Below are 15,831 nucleotides of genomic sequence, written 5' to 3'. Positions count from 1 at the left end.
CCAATGGGAAAATGCTGTAACAGGCTCGAAACGCCAGATGACTTGGACAAGACTGCCCCAAGGGTTTAAAAATTCACCTACCCTATTTGGTTCAGCTCTAAGTCAAGACTTACTGGATTTCAAGTCCATCCCAGGAGAGTGTGTATTATTACAATATGTAGATGACTTGTTGATAGCCGCAGTCACAAGAGAAATATGTCAGCAAGCAACACACGATCTACTACACATTCTCTGGAAGGCAGGATACAAGGTGTCTAGGAAGAAGGCTCAGTTGTGTCTGCCAACTGTCAAATATCTGGGATTCCATATCTCTGAAGGTCAAAGAATAATGGGGCCAGAGAGAAAAGAAGCTGTGTGCCAAATACCAATACCCAAGAATAGAAGACAAGTGCGAGAATTCTTGGGGGCAGCAGGCTTCTATAGGATATGGATTCCCAGTTATGCGATATTGGCGAAACCACTGTATGCAGCTATCAAGGGTACAGAACACGACCCCTTCTTATGGACTCAAGAACAGCAAAAGGCATTTGAAGATGTGAAGAAGGCTTTGATGAGTGCCCCAGCATTAGGTCTACCTGATCACACACGGCCATTCTACCTGTATGTACACGAGCAAAGAAGAATGGCTGTGGGAGTATTGACACAGTATTTGGGATCATGGCAAAGACCTGTTGCCTATATGGCTAAGCAGCTGGATGCAGTGGCCAGTGGTCTTCCACCTTGTCTAAGAGCCATAGCTGCAGCCGCCCTGTTGGTAGCTGAAGCCGATAAACTCACTCTGGGTCAAGAACTTTATGTACGAGTCCCACACGCAGTACAGACGTTGTTGGATTACAAAGGAAATCATTGGTTCAGTAACAGCCGTATGACCAAGTATCAAGCAATGTTGTGTGAAAACCCAAGAGTGCATTTAGAGACTGTCAATACCTTAAATCCAGCTACCCTTTTGCCGCAACCTACTGAAAGTCAACACGATTGTTTGGAGGTGATGGATGAAGTATTTTCAAGTAGACCAGATCTTCGTGACTTTCCCATCCAGAACCCTGATGTCCAATATTATACAGACGGCAGTAGTTATGTGAAAGAAGGGATTCACTATGCAGGATATGCAGTAACAACGATAGACAAGGTGATACAAGCTCGGCCACTGTCAAAAGGAACATCAGCACAAAAGGCAGAATTGATAGCACTAACACGAGCGTTACAAATGGCTGAAGGTTTAAGAGTGAACATCTACACGGACTCCAAGTATGCGTTTTTAACCACTCATGCCCACGGAGCTTTGTATAAAGAAAGAGGACTATTGAATTCAGAGGGCAAAGAAATCAAGTACGCAGCTGAAATACTACAACTATTGGAAGCAGTATGGGAACCGAAAGAAGTCGGTATTATACATTGTCGAGCGCATCTGAGAGGAGATGGTGATGTAACTAAAGGAAACCGGATGGCAGATAATGCAGCTAAGCGTGCCGCTGAATCAGGAAGACAGGAATATGTGGAACATATAGCTGCTCTTTGTTGCGGTCACCGGCCCGCCGAGCCTCACGGCCGTGCCCGACCGGCACGACCGTACCGACTACACGAGCTTACCTGCTCATCGGCGAGCCGGGAACCGCGCACTCAGTTCTTCCGGGCATCACGCCTGAATCCAATATGGCGCCGACCACGTGGTTGCGTCTATGGATAGCCCCGCCCCCGAGAGTTATACTAACGTGTGCGTGACGACACAACGTCAACGCACACGCACATTTTGGGGTCAGAGGTCACCCTCTGACCAATCATAGCCTAGAGAGGGGTATTTAAACCCCTAGCTTTTCCCAGAACTTTGCCCTGTCGTGGTTTCAGTTTCCTGGTTTCCTGAGAGTGCTATTTTCGTGTTTCTGATTTCCTGGTATCCTGATCCTTGGCGTTTCCCTGGTTATTCTGATCTCTGGTTTCCCTGACTTGGCTTGTTTAATCGGTATTGAGTATTTTCTAGCTTCCTTGACCTCGGCTTTCCCTTTGACCATTCTCTGTCTCTAGCGTATTAGTCCGGCCATTCTAAGGTCCGGTTTACGCTCTATCCTGTTATTTTCCTTTTCTTACTTATGTATATGTTTACATAGTTTCTGCGTGCTGGACCACATTACTAGCCGTTCATTACGACAGGGCAATGGATCCTGCAGAACTATGCAAACATATGATCGCCTGTGAAAATAGGGTGGAGGATATGGACCACAGGTTAGACCAATTTGCCCAGGCATTTCAGACCTTACTCCAGAGGACTGCCTATTTAGAGGTCCCTCCTGTACCACCTGTGGTTCCGCCACCTGTAGTGGTTCCCGTACCACATAAACCACCGTCCATAACCCTGTCACCTCCCCCTCGTTATGGAGGTGATTCTAAGGAATTCAGAGGTTTTTTAAACCAAATTGAATACCACTTTGAGGCCTCCCCAGGTTCATTCCCAACAGATAGATCAAAAATAGGCTATCTGATGAACCAATTAACTGGAAAAGCCTTGACCTGGGCTAACCCCTTATGGGAAAGTGGTGACTCAGTAGCCCGTGATTACAGTGCCTTTCTCACAGCTTTTAAGGCTACGTTTGAACCTAAAGGCAGGGAGAAGAACGCTGCCAAAGCCCTTATGAGAATAAAGCAAGGCAGTCGTTCTGTAGCCGATTATGCCATAGAGTTCAGGACATTGGCGTCTGAGGTTGATTGGACCAATAGTGGTCTGGTGGCTGCTTTCTCTGAAGGTCTAGCTGAGAGTATACAAGATGAGACCGCAGCTAGAGACCTTCCGGTTAATCTTAATGAGTTTATTGCCTACATGATAGACATTGATAACCGGCTCAGAGAGAGAGAGAAAAACAAACAATGTAACAGACGTTCTAATTTGTCCATAGCTCCTCGTTTCTCTAACCCAGTGGTGAGTAGCCAAGCGCCTCTTCCAGAACCTGAACCCATGCAATTGGGTAGCGCTAAACTCACTGAGGCAGAGAGACAACACAGACGTAACGAGGGGCTATGTATGTATTGTGGCAAGAAGGGACATCTAAGATCGTCATGCCCGGTTCGGCCGGAAAACTTGCACACCTAAGGCACGTACGGGGACCGACCTTAGGTGTGATGTATATGTCCCCTAAATTGACTAAGAACCGTTTCCTTGTCAAAGTTACCTTGTCTTTTAAGAAGACTACTGTTCAGTGTGAGGCTATGATTGACTCTGGGGCAGCGGAGAATTTCCTAGACAAAGAGTTCTCTGCAAAACATCTCCTGCCCTTAAGACAAAAAGAGAAACCTATAGCAGTCGAGGCCATTGATGGAAGGCCTCTTACCCAGCCTTTCATCACACACAAAACTCTGCCAATCACTGTCTCAGTGGGTATTCTCCATTCTGAAGAAATGACCTTTCAAATCATATCTTCACCTACATGTCCGATAATACTCGGTTTCCCTTGGCTCCTGAAACACAATACACGTTTGGATTGGATTGAAGGAGAGATTGTGAGTTGGGGTGAGAGATGCAAAGGTGTTTGCTTTAAGCAAATCCCACAACCTATTGGTACCATTAATGTTCCTATTGCACCTCCCTTGACCACACAAATACCGCCGTCAGGTAACAGGAGATGACATTGGAGGCGTAGGTGTCTAGCTGGAGACACATGCTTGAGTTGTACTTGGTTGATGATGGCAGAAATGTCATGAGGGGCCAAGACAACTAGAGGGTGGCCAAGGACCAGGTCTGCAGTTCTTTCAATCCTGTACTTCTCTGGCTCACCTTTTGGAGTTTTCTTCTTCACAGGAAATAATGGAGTATTACATTCTGATTTACATTTCACTAGAGCACCCTTCTCTAAGAGTGCTTTGATTTGAATAGAAATGGCTGCAGCCTGTGCTGGTTTTAAAGGATATTGTGGTTTTCTTGGTAACTGTCAGGATCGGGTCAAGGATAACAGAAAGACAGGAGAGTAAATACCAAAGCCGGATCAGAACCAAAAGGCAAGAGAATAACAAAGCACTGTGTGACTAGGCGGACTAGAACCACGACAGGGCAATGAGTAAATGAGAGAGCCACTGTTAAGTATCCTGGCTAGGGAGAGAAGACACGCCTCCGGCGAGTCCTGATTCGTCTCCCGAGATTTGAGTGACAGGACGTTCCGGGTTGGCGTCATGACGTCGACCTCCGGTCCTCCTGCTATAAAAGGAAGTGACTCCCTCGCGGCCGGCGTTAGCAAGACCGAGTGAACCGCGAGGGGCAGAGGAGACATGCCGTCCGGATGGATAAACTTCTAAGTCTCTACCTCTCTCAGAGGTAGAGGCCTCAGGTACCCTGACAGTACCCCCCCTCTCAGATACGCCCACCGGGCGGAAGGAGCCGGGGCGAGATGGAAAGCGGGAGTGAAATGCCCTGCGAAGGCGAGGAGCATGAACATCCTCTTGTGGTACCCAACTCCTCTCCTCAGGACCATAACCCTTCCAGTCAACCAAATATTGTACTCTCCCCCGGGAGACACGAGAATCAATAATGGAGTTAACCTCATACTCCTCCTGACCCTCCACCTGAACAGGGCGCGGAGGGGCGATTGTGGAGGAGAATCTGTTACAGATTAGAGGTTTCAGCAATGACACGTGAAAGGAGTTCGGGATGCGTAAAGTAGCTGGGAGAGCTAGACGATACGCCACTGGGTTAATTCGAGTCAAGATCCTGTAGGGACCAATATAACGAGGAGCGAATTTCATGGAAGGAACTTTAAGGCGAATATTCCTTGTACTCAACCAAACTCTATCGCCTGGAACAAAATTCGGAGCCGCCCTTCTACGTTTGTCAGCATGTTTCTTAACCAGTATAGAATTGTGTAGAAGAATCTGTCGAGTCTGGTCCCACAACTTCCTCAAATTGGCCACATGGACATCAACCGACGGCACTCCTTGGGAAGGAGAAACCGAGGGAAGAATAGATGGATGAAAGCCATAGTTCATGAAGAAGGGGCTTGAATGCGTAGAGTCACAAACGAGATTGTTGTGCGCAAACTCCGCCCAAGGAATCAAACCGACCCAATCGTCCTGGTGTTCGGAAACAAAACAACGTAAGTATTGCTCAATCTTCTGGTTGGTTCGTTCGGCAGCTCCGTTAGACTGAGGATGATAGGCGGACGAAAAATTCAATTTGATGCCTAATTGAGAACAGAAGGCTCTCCAAAAACGTGAAACAAATTGGGAGCCTCTATCAGAAGTGATCTCCGAAGGAATCCCATGCAAACGAAAAATCTCTTTAGCAAAGATCTCCGCCAATTCAGGAGAAGTCGGGAGTTTAGGCAAAGGTACGAAATGTGCCATCTTGGTAAACCTATCGACTACGGTGAGGATAACAGTGTGCCTTTTAGAAATAGGCAAATCCACAATAAAGTCCATTGCCACACAGGACCAAGGTTTGTCAGGAATTTCCAGAGGTTGTAGAAGGCCACAAGGAAGCGAATGCGGTAGTTTAGTCTTAGTACAGACCTCACAAACTCCGATAAAATCCTTAATATCCTTCCGTAACGAAGGCCACCAGAAATCCTTGGAGATCAAAGAATACGTCTTGCGAACACCCGGATGACCAGCCACCTTACTCTCGTGAAGACACTGTAAGAGCTCCAATTGGAGTTCAGGAGGAACGAAAAGTCTGGAAGCCGGAGTCAGTCTAGGTGCCAGATGCTGCAAGCTCCTTATCTGATCAAGTAGCGGAGAATGGACTTTGAGAGTAGTGTTAGCGATAATGTTACACTTGGGTACTATAGAGGACAAAACCAGCTCAGATACGGCAGCAGGTTCATATTGGCGAGATAAGGCATCGGCTTTAGAATTCTTAGAACCTGGCCTATATGTGAGTACGTAGTTGAAGTGAGTGAGAAATATGGACCAACGAGCCTGTCTAGATGATAGTCGTTTAGCCTCTCCAATATAGGATAAGTTTTTATGATCTGTCAAAATCGTAACAGGATGCAAAGTACCCTCCAACAAATGTCTCCACTCCTTCAAGGCCATTATAACCGCTAGTAGTTCCCTGTCACCAATGTCATATCTGCTTTCAGTACCTGACAATTTTTTGGAAAAGTATCCACAAGGATGTAATGGTTTATCAACACCCAACCTTTGGGACAGAACAGCACCTATACCTGTCTCAGAAGCGTCAACTTCGAGTAGGAAAGGTAGTGTAGTATCAGGGTGAACTAAAATTGGTGCGGAAGCAAACAGCTCCTTGAGTGTCTTAAAAGCCAGAAGTGCTTCAGTAGACCAATTCTTAGTATCAGCCCCTTGTTTGGTCATATTGGTGATGGGAGCAATGATAGAGGAGTATCCCTTAATGAAACGTCTGTAGTAATTGGAGAAACCAATAAATCTCTGGATAGCCTTGAGACCCTTAGGTAAAGGCCAATCTAATATGGATTGGAGCTTCTCCGGATCCATTTCAAACCCCTCCCCAGAAATCACATAACCAAGAAAGGTAGTTTGGGATTGGTCAAAGCTGCATTTCTCTAGTTTGCAGTATAAGCCATGCTGAAGAAGTTTGTGTAAAACCCTTCTGACTTGTCCATGGTGAGTTTCAATATCCCTGGAATGTATAAGTATATCATCAAGGTATACAATCACACAGTCATCTTGGAACTCCCTAAGAACCTCATTAATAAGGTCCTGAAATACCGCCAGGGCATTGCAGAGACCAAAAGGCATTACAGTATACTCATAGTGCCCATATCGAGTATTGAATGCAGTTTTCCACTCGTCTCCGTCGTGAATTCACACCAAATTATAAGCACCTCTAAGGTCTAACTTAGTGAAAATCTTAGAACTTTTTAATCGATCAAAAAGCTCGGTGATCAAGGGAATCGGATATACATTTCTGATGGTTATCTTGTTAAGACCTCGGTAGTCAATGCAGGGTCTCAAAGAGCCATCCTTCTTTTTAACAAAAAAAAATCCAGCCCCAGCAGGAGAGGAGGATCTTCTAATGAACCCCTTGTCTAGGTTTTCACGAATATACTCCTCTAGAACTAAGTTTTCATTCGTAGACAAAGGGTATACATGACCCCTGGGGGGCATGGTACCAGAAAGTAAATTAATCTTGCAATCAAAAGGCCTATGTGGTGGTAAGGTATCAGCCTTTCCTTTGTCAAATACTGCCTTTAAATCTTGATACAAGGACGGTATCTGTACTTTGGTAGAGTCGGTAGCGTTATTAAGTGAGTTGACACTACAAAGAGGTGACACTTTCTTTAAACAATTCTCTTGACAATCCTGACCCCACGAAACTATTTCCCCTGATCTCCAATCTATAACGGGGTTATGTCTCTTAAGCCAGGAGTATCCCAGGACTATGGGAACAGAAGGAGATGAAATGAGTAGTAGGGATATTTCCTCCTTGTGTAGAATACCAGTAGTTAAGTAAAGAGGTGTGGTCTCCCGGAAAATCACAGGCTCAACTAAAGGTCTACCATCAATGGCTTCAACAGCCAAGGGTGTCTTCCTTAACTGGGATGGGATAGTGTGTTTGGTGAGAAACTTTTGGTCGATAAAACTATCAGCAGCGCCGGAGTCTATCAATGCCATAGTCTCTAAAGTTCCCTTCTCCCAAGTTAAAGAGACCGGTAATAGGAGTCTATGTTCTTTGTAGTTATGAGTAGAGGACAAAATCGAAACACCCAAGGTCTGTCCTCTAGAGAAACTTAGGTGCGAGCGTTTCCCGGACGACTGGGACAGCTCAAACGTACATGACCTCTGGCCCCACAATACATACACAGTCCCTCCCTTCTCCTGTACTGTCTCTCCTCCTCTGAGAGACGAGTAAGGCCTAACTGCATAGGTTCTGAAACCTGTGGATTTTTGGTTTCAGAAATTTGAAATGATGGTGCTAGTCTAAAGGAAGATTTACCGGTTCTATCTCGAGTATTCTGTCTCTCCCTTAGACGTTCGTCAATACGAGAGATAAAGGAAATTAAGTCCTCCAGGTTCTCAGGAAGCTCTCTTGTCGCTACCTCATCAAGTATTACATCAGATAATCCATTTAAGAATACGTCTATATAGGCCTGTTCATTCCATTTTACCTCTGCCGCCAAAGACCTGAACTCTAGTGCGTAATCCACAAGTGTTTGGTTGTCTTGTCTAAGGCGCAACAGTAATCTGGCTGCATTGACCCTCCTGCCAGGGGGATCAAAAGTTCTTTTAAAAGCAGCTACAGAGGCATTATAGTTATAGACTAATGGATTATCATTCTCCCACAACGGATTAGCCCATCTCAGAGCTTTCTCAATGAGTAAGGTAATAATAAATCCCACTTTTGCCCTATCAGTAGGGTATGAACGAGGCTGTAGCTCGAAATGAATACTGATCTGGTTCAAAAAGCCACGACACCTCTCAGGAGAACCAGCATAACGTACAGGTGGGGTAACTCGGGAAGAAGCACCTACAGTAGCTACCTCTAGCCCTGAACCCACAGAAGAAGCAGACATATTACGCATCTCCTCAGGTGGATTAATAGGACGAGACAGCAGCGCCTGTAGTGCTAGAGCCATCTGATCCATCCTATGATCCATGGCGTCAAACCTAGGATCAGGAGAACCAAGCTGACAATTTGTACCTGCAGGATCCATGGCCCTGTCGTAATGTCAGGATCGGGTCAAGGATAACAGAAAGACAGAAGAGTAAATACCAAAGCCGGATCAGAACCAAAAGGCAAGAGAATAACAAAGCACTGTGTGACTAGGCGGACTAGAACCACGACAGGGCAATGAGTAAATGAGAGAGCCACTGTTAAGTATCCTGGCTAGGGAGAGAAGACACGCCTCCGGCGAGTCCTGATTCGTCTCCCGAGATTTGAGTGACAGGACGTTCCGGGTTGGCGTCATGATGTCGACCTCCGGTCCTCCTGCTATAAAAGGAAGTGACTCCCTCGCGGCCGGCGTTAGCAAGACCGAGTGAACCGCGAGGGGCCGAGGAGACATGCCGTCCGGACGGATAAACTTCTAAGTCTCTACCTCTCTCAGAGGTAGAGGCCTCAGGTACCCTGACAGTAACTTAGCTCCTGGAATAAGCTTCACCACCACAGGTGGGACATTTAGGTGACCTATGTCCTCTGGGCCTGAGGACCATAATTTAGCAGGCACCTGTGTTTTTAACACATCTGGGAAATTGGACCTCGGTTCTGCTGCTTCCCCACGGGGTCCTTCTAAATGCAGCATCAGAGGTAGGGAGCACAAGGCTGAGGTGTCTGAATCAGATAGAGGTGTAGACATTTCTACTTGTCCATCTGGAGTGAAGGTGATAGATGCCTGCAGGCGTGAGAGGACATCAGCGCCTAACAGGTTAATTGGGCATGTGGAGGATACCACAAAACGAGCAAGCAGGCTAGTGCCAACTCGTAGTGGAGTTGTTAAGGGACTGTGTCTTGGCTGGCCATCCACTCCAACACAAGAGACATCAATGTTTGACAGAAAAGATGGGTCTGGCAGGTCTTGTTCTCGCAGAACACTCCGGGCTGCACCTGTGTCAACAAGGAATGTGGTGGGTTGGCCTTCAATAGGTAAAGTCACTGTAGCAAGTGGCCCCCCCTTGTCCCCTGTAGACACTGCCATGACAGGGGTTAATGACACAGGCTTGCCAATTTCCTAATCATCTGGTTCCTCAACTATTGGAACTGTTTTAGTGGCTTTGGGAGCCGGGGCAGGCTTAGGCAGCCTCTTGGGTTCTTTCTTGGGTTCAGGGCAATCACTTCTAAAGTGTCCTTTGGCCCCGCAATTAAAGCAATGTCCATCCTCAGGTTTGGTGCCTTTTGGGACAGGAGTGGAACAGGACACCATGAGAGGAGCTGAGGTGGGTCTCCTTGGGGTCTGGGCAGATTCCAGACCTCTAGCAACTAAAAGTAAAGTATCCAGAGCAACAACCTTATATTCAGGGCGTGCAGCAATGATTCCCTTGCGTATGAAGTCTTTAACACCTTGGACAAACGCACCTGACAGCATTTGTGAATGAATTTTGTCAGTGAGATCAAATCCCAAATCTGTAAACATTTGATACAGTCTTGCATGAAACCTTTCCACTGATTCTCCTTTGTCTTGTACAATATCAGTAAGGCCAGCAGCCTGATCTGCAAGTTTGTCCTTAGCCCATTCTCTCAATTGGTTGCAAAAAGTTACTCCGGAGGGGTAATCAACATCACTGGTGAGCAGATCTGTACTGAGGTGGCGGGCCATGCTGGGCCAATATGCATCCCCTGCTTTAATAGCACAAATGCTCAGTAAGTCACGCCATGTGGCGGAATAAGTCTTTTGAATTTGAACTATCCCTCGGTAAAAAGGCATAGGCTGCTTTTCTGGGTCAGGGAGTGACTTCATTAAAGCACTAGCTTGAGTGGGGTTAAAGGCAACATCTTTAGGAGGGGCCCGTTCTCCCCGACCCTTGTGTCCAAAAGGATCATCGATGGAACGGTGGGCTGAGGCTCCCGCAGCCTCCAATGAGTCCTGGGATACCCTGTCATCCTCTTCCTCCTCTATTTCTACGATCTGGGCCCTTCTACGTGAGGGGCCCGCTTGAGGTGACAGAACCGGGGGATGAGAGGGAGTCCCAGATGCGGGGGTGGCTAGTGGGTCATAGTCTTGGGATAAGTAGTCACCGGGAAGTACCGGCATCAGGGGTGTTGAATGACTGGGGGCCGCCATATTGGAGGCGTGAAAGGAAGCTGCATTGGGGTTAAGGGAAGAAGTGTCGGCCATGTTGGATGTGGGCACATCCGGGGCAGACTGTGCCGGACTGGGCATGACCGGAACCTGGGGAGTGGCTTGGGGAAGGGGGTATGGATAATTTGGATAGGGCAGGGCCATGGGATATGGGAAAGGGTATGGCCAGGCTGGGGAGGGCAGGAGAGTTGGGTGGGGATTTGGGAAGGAGGTGGGATATTGGGCCGGGGTAGGGGCGGGTACGGGAGAGGACGGAGAGGGATTGGTAGGGGTGGGTGTAGAAGGAGGAGCCGGAGCGGGTGTAGTAGGATTGGCAGCAGCAAGGGAGGAGGGGTTAGTTAGCTGGGCGGATGCAGATGGGAGGGTAGGGTTATCAACGGAGAGAGAGTGTAGAGAAGAAATGGCAGATGAAATATTATGATTAGGTACAGAAGATAGTGTAGGGATGGATGAGGATGATGGGAATGTTAGGGATGGGGAAGGGGAAAAGAAGGATCCATCAGAATTCAGGACCGGGCAGACAGGGGAGGTTACGGGATGGGCATCGGGAGGATTGGGAGTGGGGAACATAGTCAGCTGGCTATCACCTATTGCTGACTGAACCTTGGGGATAGACATCCCCTGGGCGCCATTTTGGGGCGCTGGCTGAGGGAATACCCCAGCAACACAGTTATTATGATTTCACACCTTTGTGATTTATTTCTTCCTCAACCCAACCTTCCTGCTGAATAGCCTTCGCTACTCTGTACCACGCTTCAGCAGTCTTTAATAAATCGTTATCTGTGAGCTTGCCTTTCTTCTCTGTCAGTAATCTACGCCAGCTTTCTGGCTGCAATATACCACATGAAGGCACAGCAATTTTACACACTTTAGCAATTCTTTCAACACCTTTAACCATCTCCTCTCCCTCTCTGTCTTCAACTAAATCACATGCGAGCCAGCCCTTACTGGGCCTACTCAATTCCTGTCCCATATTCCCCCTCCCCCTACACCAGCGTCCTAGATATAGGGAAAGAAAAGGAAAATGAACAAGAACGTCTACAATGCTCGACTGCCACTCGAGGAAGGGTGGGTCCCCCCTCAAGTGCGTCTTCCCAAAACGTAGACTAGTCACTGAATCCGCCTACCCGGGGTGGTAGACACGGATTGGAGCGAGGTGAGAAGTGTGTGACCAATCACTTCTCTAGCAAGAGAAATGGGAGTGGATAGAGTAATAATATAGGAAGTGTAGAGAAGGTAAAAAGGTAAGGAGAAATCCTTAGAGACAGACACAGGAGTTTGAATGACTCCTAATTAAACAAACAAGACAACAATACAATTGAAATACAGTGCATGCATCACAGTTCAAATAAAATCAACAGTAATCCTTTCCTTTACTCGTGTGACCGAGGTCACCTCCCTCAACCTCGTAGTGTCCCCGCTCGGAGAACGACTTCCTCAAGTCTCACTACCAGCGGCCACAGAAAAAAGCAATCCTCTCTGACCCGAATCCTGTCTAGCCTCCCTCGTTACAGCAGTCCACCAAGTGTGTGGCCACCTCTATCCTCACTCCCGTAGTGCCCATATGAACCCACTCATAAGTCTCACTACTACGTGGTGCTGGAGACAAGCAATGCCTGCTTGAATCCGCCCGCCACAAATAAAAGAAAATTGGAATTCCACCAGCCTCAGCGCTCGAAGCTGTGGGTTACCACCTCTCTGCAAGCAGAGTTACGTGCACAATGGAGCTAGCTAGGCTATCAAAGTGACACAAGAAGGATCACAGGAAATTATGAGTCTACACAAAATCCACAGTTCCAACACTCCTCTTTTTCCATACAGCCACAGCCCCGAGGCTCCTAAAAGAGGTAAACAGGCAAAGAAGACCCCCAGGAAAACTTCCACAGGTCAACCCCCCTTTTTCCCTACAGCCACAGCCACGTGGCTCCTAAAAGGAGTAAACAGGCAACAGGACTCCAGGCAAATCCCCCGGGTCCACCCCCCCCTTTATCCCAAAAGGGGCAACAGACAAACACAGGACCCCCAGGCAAACTACCACAGGTCCACCCCCCTTTTATCCCAAAAAGGGGAAACAAATAAACACTCAACCCGGGCACTTAGCTAAAACAGGCCAATACAAACACACCCAGGCAACAGATAGACTAAATGCAGGTAAACAAGTGAGTAACGAGACCCCGGGCAAGATATTACCTGTCTTTGATGTCCTCCCAGGAAGCAGTCACAGTCACGTGGACGGGTCAATCAAAGGGGCCGGAACATACCGGTGGCTCTGCAGAAGTCTCTACCGTGTACCTGGAGGTGATCAATCTCCTTTCCTTCCCCCCGGATTCCTCCGTCCAACAGCGTCTTCCTTAGGACGGCTCACCGGCCAGACATAGCCCGGGGCCCCACGTTGGGCGCCAAAGTTGTTATGGTACTTTTTAGCAGTAAACAAAGATGTTTAAATGTCTATCTGTTCCTGTCCAAATTAGAGAAAATTTTATTGCGTATATACGCTGAAGTAATTCAGACTGACACACGGAGTTCAGGTTAAAATAACTTCGAGGAAATTTATTGGCAAGTGAAGCAAGAGCGGGCTCGCAGGCCCTTTTAAGAGGCATTTTGCGTCATCATTGATTATCAAGATATCAGTAAATAAACATCATTAATTGGATTAATTGTTAAGTGTCTGGGTTAGTGTCCACCTATCAATATAATTAATTGGCTCAAAAACTAATTGGTTAGCTAGGTGTCCACCCACCGATAGGTGGTATTGTTCTGGACACGGGTGGGGACAGAGGGCTCAAGCGCCATCTTCCCTAGCATGAGGTTTACTCGGTGGAAAGGGGGGCTTGAGCGTCATTTTACACAGTCGGTGATGTCAGGTCTTGTGGTCAGGTGCAAGGTCTCTTATGAATAGAACATTTCATTAGTACAGTGTTCTCATGGCCTTCAAATTATACTATGTTGCGAGTTAGGGGAAATTCAGCAGTTTCTGAGTTAGTCATGTCCTTATAGAGAATACGGTCTCTGTTCATTGTATTAAATGTGCTGGGAAATTCTGTCATGTAATGTAGTTTTAAAATGGAGAAGTCAGGTAATGAGGACAAAATTGAGGGTTTGTCTCAATGTGAGGTTAAAATGGAGTTAGTACAATAATTCAATACAAGTTCAATAAAGATTTTTTAATAATTCTACAACTTCAAACCTACTTGTATATAAAATACTTTCTTCATTCACTTTCAAAGTATCCTTTATGTGGCATATTGCCTTAATTCTTACTTTCAAGTAAATTGTTATGTCTAAAAAGACAACGTTTCAACCAATAACCCTGGCAATTGTCTCCTCTCTGACCCTGCTCCAGGAACATGACAGTTGTGCCCATTCACTAGAAAGGTAGTAGGGAGGAGTCGGGCAACTATAGGCCAGTAAGCCTTACTTCAGTAGTTGGGAAAATAATGGAAACCATGTTAAGGATAGGATTGTTGAACATCTAAAATCACATGGATTTCAAGATCAGAAACAACATGGGTTTACTTCAGGGAGATCATGCCAAACTAATCTTATTGATTTTTTTTGATTGGATAACTAAAATAATGGGTGGTGCAGTAGACATTGCATAGCTAAATTTCAGTAAGGCTTTTGACACTGTTGCACATAGAAGGGTTATCAATAAAATGCAATCTTTAAGTTTGGAATCCAATATTGTTGAATGGGTAAAGCAGAGGCTGAGTAACAGGCAACAGATGTGTAACGGATCGACGGGCACCCTGACTGGGTACCTCCATTGAAGGATGCTCCTTTCACTTCCTGAAGACTCCAAGCACTGCAGCAGACACCACAATCACCGAACCGGAGCAGCATACAAATGCTCTCAAGCATATGAATGCTGTAAACAGCTAAACAAGAAAAGCATACAATCAGCGTACACTCCTGGCAATCAGCATACAATCTAATTCCCCCAATAACGAGATGACACTTCGTTTTGAGGTCAAGCAGAACTAACTGTACTGGCACATACAGCCTCTTTTATTCCCAATCCACAAACATAGTACAGCCCACAGGGTTTTACAGAACAACCAATCAATACGTACAATACACACAGACACTCCCACACAAAATCCACCCCTCTGCCTGTGATATGATTACTGAACACAATGGTAAAAATTATTATCACAGACAGAGAAATAGTTTTATAAAACATATCACAGGGACCCCCAAAACATGCAATAATCCCATATAAAGTATATCCTCAGAACCGGGGGATCTGGGTGAACCAGATATCCAAAATTCACCCAGATCCGTTCAGTAGTTTGGAACATACAGTTTAATGCAGATTCCGCAGAACATATACAGATTATATAAAAAATAATTACTGTATAATGTGTCCCTTGTTGTATAGTTTAAAACTACTGCACAATGTCTTTGTGCATCAAATACCAGCGAGATGGCACCGTGTAGAAAAGTCACAACAGTGTCTGTGAGTTAAAATGGCCGCCATCCATTGTTCTCACCATGTGCTTCATCCATTGTTCTCACCATGTGCTTCATCCATTGTTCTCACCATGTGCCTCTGATACATGAAATGGTGGCCACCCAGTAACTCCACAGTATGTCCCCAGATGGTTCTTAAAGGGCCAGTAGCAGCATAATACAATACAACATGCCCAAATCCTGTATTTAAAGGGTCAAATCTCCTAGGGGCCATAGTCAGCAGGCAGGAGGCGGGCAAACAGGCTTCTCCAATGCCCAGTGGCAAGGTTGGTTCCGCCACAAGAGGGTTGTAGTCAATTGAGTATATTAAAAGCATGGGCTTGTCACCAGTGGGGTGCCTCAGGCATCTGTACTTGGACCCATTATCTTTAATGTTTTTATTAGTGATATTGCAGAAGGTCTTGATGGTAAGGTATGTATTTTTGCTGATGATACTAAGATATGTAACAGGGTAGTTGTTCCAGGAGGGATAAGCCAAATGGCTAATGATTTAGGTAAACTAGAAAAATGGTCAGAGTTGTGGCAACTGAAATTTAATGTGGATAAGTACAAAATGCATCTTGGATGTAAAAACACAAGGGCAGAGTACAGAATATTTGATAAAGTCCTAACCTTAACATCTGAGGAAAGCGATTTAGGAGTAATTATTTTTGATGACTTA

This window comes from Pelobates fuscus, chromosome 5 (assembly GCF_036172605.1).
Source record: "Pelobates fuscus isolate aPelFus1 chromosome 5, aPelFus1.pri, whole genome shotgun sequence".
Taxonomy (NCBI): Eukaryota; Metazoa; Chordata; class Amphibia; order Anura; family Pelobatidae; genus Pelobates; species Pelobates fuscus.
Note: the sequence above shows the minus strand (reverse complement) of the source record.